The sequence below is a fragment of the Gavialis gangeticus genome, unplaced genomic scaffold, assembly GCF_001723915.1.
Source record: "Gavialis gangeticus isolate Ggan-Ray unplaced genomic scaffold, GavGan_comp1, whole genome shotgun sequence".
In the NCBI taxonomy this organism is placed as follows: Eukaryota; Metazoa; Chordata; order Crocodylia; family Gavialidae; genus Gavialis; species Gavialis gangeticus.
This window is the reverse complement of record NW_017729025.1, coordinates 138,300,809-138,303,721: the sequence shown is the minus strand read 5'-3', so window position 1 is coordinate 138,303,721 and position 2,913 is coordinate 138,300,809. Positions and strand designations below refer to the sequence as shown.

Genomic DNA, 2,913 nt, shown 5'->3' with positions numbered 1-2,913 from the left:
TTCTCCAACAAACAGATGCGTTTGGCACTGTGATGTTCAGGCTCACTAGAAGTAATGAGCAAGAGAGATCTCAACAGTTAAGAACTAGAACTAAAATATTCTGTCTCCAAGCTACCTGGTAAAAAAAACACACAACACAAAAAAAACCCAACACACACATGATAAAACACACTTCTCTCTGTTGTAGCTGTTATTCTTGAGGATATGTTGGATATATACCTATCCTACTAGTTAATGTATGTGGGCTGAGCCAGAAGCTTTTGGATATAGAAACTGTAAGGCCAAAGGACTTCCTCTGCTTGCCTTCATGCAGCTGTCTTTAGGCTAAAGGGTAGAGTTTTCCCCAACTCTCCTCAGTTTCTTCAAAATCAGGACCATGGCTGCATTGGAATCCAAAGGAAAAGGAAGGAGGATGTATCAGGAAATATACCTCTGTAACAGAAAGGTCAGAACCCTAACTGAAAATTTAAATTTGTCCAGGGCACTAACTGGGCTGTAACACAAGAAGGATATGTAGAAGGTAATCAATTTTGAAATCTGGTGTGAGGACACTGCCTACCATTTTTTCCTTTCAACATATGCCACAAATAGCCATAGCGAATGCAAAAGGAAACAGCTTACATATGTGCAATGTAAATAGTTTGTTTGCTTTATTGACATGAAGCTTAAGAGAAATAAACGGTAAGTGAATATCTGGTTAAGCTGGAAGTCTGAAACCACCATGGTGAGCTCTCAGCAAGTCCTTGGAAAAGCTTTATTGGTAGTAGGCCTACTACAATATCTTGAAGTCCTCCTACTCTCCTGGCTGAAGTTATAGCAAATACCAATGCCATCTCATCAGGTAAGTATAACAAAGAGCAAGAGGTCATAAGTGCAAAAGGAGGTCCAGAAAGCATTGCAAGTACTAGGTTTAAATTCCATCAAGGGAACAGCTCTCTAAAGGGAGAGAAAACTCTGGTTCAATTTTTTTTTTTTTAAATATTAAATTTTGGGATGCAAGAAAGCTGAATTTTTTGCACTTAGAGCTGAATTGCTTAAATGACTACCAATGCACTCCTAAGAAAGTAAGAATCCTGTTTCTTTCAGCTAAAAGAAGTGGACTAAAAAAAAAAGTCTTAGACATCTGAATAGACCACATAAACAGGTCTGGTAGAGCCCTTTCTCCTATTTATAGGTATTAAATAAACCTGTTGAGTACAACTGCTCTCTAAGTGGTTCAACTATTCACCATCTAAACTGTGAGAAGACTGAGATCTGAAACACATTTTCACAAGACAAGTGGCAGGTGAGAGTGGCTGAACAGACTCCAGTTGAAGGGTGGAAAACTGATCATGCCTTGGTCATGTGGAAACTATTAGGATATCTTTGAATTGTAGAAATGAATGTACTAACTGTGAGTGTCAAGGCAGCTAGAAGGCATCTCAGAGAGTCTAGACTCTAACCCTCCTGGGCTATACACTTGAAGCATTTTTTATTTTGTTTGTTGCAAAAAAGGTCAATTAAGTGAAAAAGTGTAGTGAAAATGAATCTCAGTGTCAGTTTTCAGAGACCAGTCTGTCACTAAGATGATCTGCAAGATCACCATATGTCACTGGAAGATGACAGACTAAGAGTAACCATTTCAGTTATAAAAGGTCCATAACTTTTGTACAGGCTCCTGACACAAGGGGGAAGATCAGGTGCTGACCTGCCTCTTGAGATGAAGTACAGTCATCATATACATCACACAACAAACTGAAAATCACCAAGTTCTTGATGCGAGAGAGGAATGCCTGGCACACTCAAAGCTGGCAAGGTCCATTGTGTAGATGTGATATTTTTTATTAGACCAACTAAATAGTTTGGAAAAAACATTATTTGCAAGCTTTCAGGCACAAACACCTTTCTTCAGCCAATGGGAGACTGCTGCTGTCTCTACCCGTCATCTTCCAAACTTCCACTCATTTGCATTTTCAGATGGACTTATTATACTTTAGCTACTTTTCTACCTTGGAGAACACACAAAAATTTTTCCAACTATTTAGTTGGTCTAATAAAAGATATCACATCTACTCAAAGAACCTTTCCTGCCTATGTCCTTAAACCAACACTGCAACCCTGGCCTACTTAATGCATCATTCTTCATTTTAAAATGCTTATATGGAGCATGAAATCCCAGTCAGTCCCCAGTTTCACGTCTGTTCTCCACCCTAAGGTGGATGTGTTTCTTTGCACAGCTTTTGTTGAAAGCAGAGGAGAAAGGTACCTAGTTTAAAAACAAAAAACAGCTAGAATTTTCCATCAATCAACAAGTAACAGAACTTGTACAAGTACACAAATCAACATGTTTAGCTCGTGTATGTTTTGATATAGATTTCAGTCCTGTCTGCAGGAATTATAAACAAGTCCAGAACACTGAGCCATGTGCAAGGAAGACATTTGTCCTAGTTCTGGATAATTCATTAGTCTCATCTCTGGGTAAGAACAGACTGAATCTCTGCAAGTTAGCAGTTACTGCTTTGAAATTAACTTAGATTCAAATGCATTTCATTTTTTACTAGAATCAGAACAAATTTGCCTTTGTTAATTATTCAGCTGCATGAACAGAGTATGAATCCGATGGATGTTAGTATATCCTGTGTGTACAAACAAGCCTCAAACCAGCCAATTCTTCAGCTATCAAAATATCTGGAACTACATTTCTGCGGTAAACTGCAGTTATCACGTATTTTGTAAAGACGACTCCCAGGATAGTATGCTATACTAGACGACAGCCTGTGGTTTTCATGCAGACTCAAAAAGATAGGCATCTTATGAACTGATAACAGTGCACTACTTTTCGCAACCCAAGGAAGGGACAACGGAGGCTAGCGAATGCCTCCCCCCCCCCCCCCCGTGGAGTCTAAGCGACGTTTGTCAGCCCCCCCCCCGCCC

At 39.4% G+C, this 2,913-nt stretch overlaps 1 protein-coding gene across 2 annotated transcripts in view; it reads right to left on the bottom strand.

The window, feature by feature from the left end:
* Positions 1-2,913, bottom strand: part of PDE3B (phosphodiesterase 3B) — a 152,315-nt gene that overhangs the window by 31,365 nt on the left and 118,037 nt on the right. The window lies entirely within an intron of this gene.